General features: G+C 38.6%; 1 non-coding gene across 1 annotated transcript; it reads right to left on the bottom strand.

The window, feature by feature from the left end:
* Positions 1-213: 213 nt before the first annotated feature.
* LOC146946264 (small nucleolar RNA R71) lies at positions 214-321 on the bottom strand. Its single transcript, XR_015029484.1, has one exon. It is a non-coding gene; the product is annotated as a small nucleolar RNA R71 (small nucleolar RNA).
* Between the last annotated feature and the right edge of the window lie 827 nt (positions 322-1148).

Raw genomic sequence — 1148 nt, 5'->3', positions numbered from 1 at the left:
CACTGAGGATCCGAATCTTCATATTTCAATCTTTTTAAGACTCAGTGGAACTGTGAATGCAAACCAAGAGGTCGTAAGGCTGCACTACTTTCCTTTTTCCTTAGGGGGAAAAGCTAGTGCTTGGTTTAATTCATTGAAACTTGGTTCTATCACTTCATGGCATCAAATGAAGCAAGACTTTCTTGCCCAATTCTTTCCTCATTCTAAAATTGCTCACTTAAGAAAACAAATCATACAATTCACTCAAAAAGATGGTGAATCTCTTTACAATGCGTGGGAGCGTTTCAAAGAAATGCTTAGACTTTGTCCCCATCATGGTTTAGAAAATTGGCTTACTATGCACACTTTTTATAATGGCCTTTTGTATCCCACAAAAATTTATGTTGATGCAGCTGCAGGTGGAGCTTTGATGAACAAAACATACACAGAAGCATATGCTTTGATCGAGGACATGGCACAAAACCACTATCAGTGGACCTACGGAAGGGACACCACTAATGTTGCTCCTTCACCCTCTCAGAAAGAGGTAGGTATGTATGAAAATTCTTCCCTTGATCATCTAGCTGCTAAAGTTGACGCACTCACACAAAAATTTGATAAAATAAATACTAGTGCTGTCACACCTCCCCCTGTATCACCTCTTTGTGAAGTTTGTGGTGTATTTGGTCATATTGGCATTGATTGCCAACTAGGTAGTGTTGTTAGAAGTCCTGAGCAAGTAAACTATGCTCAATATAATCAAGGGTTTAAAAACAATCAAAATTTTTTTCAAACCCCTCAAAATCTTTTTGGACAACAAACAACACCACCCGGTTATGCAAACAACCAAGGAGTTCCTCAAAAATCCAGCTTGGAAATTTTACTAGAAAAATGTGTTATTGATCAATCCAAGCAGCTCCAAGAGCTTAAAAATCAAACTGAATTTTTGAAAGACTCTCTTGCCAAACATACATCGAACATAGACTCCATAGTTACTCACAGTAAGATGATAGAGACTCAGACTTCTCAAGTACCCCAACAGGTGGCTAATCCCTCTCAAACCTCCGAAGTCCTTCTAGGCCAAATTGAAACCAACCCCAAAGACCATATAAGTGCTATTATTTTTAGGGATGGTAACCAATTAGAGGACCCCGTTGGTAAAATTCATA

Source organism: Medicago sativa, chromosome 2 (genome assembly GCF_051527215.1).
Source record: "Medicago sativa cultivar Bolivia chromosome 2, Bolivia_mono, whole genome shotgun sequence".
In the NCBI taxonomy this organism is placed as follows: Eukaryota; Viridiplantae; Streptophyta; class Magnoliopsida; order Fabales; family Fabaceae; genus Medicago; species Medicago sativa.
Note: the sequence above shows the minus strand (reverse complement) of the source record. Positions and strands in the feature narration are given on the sequence as shown.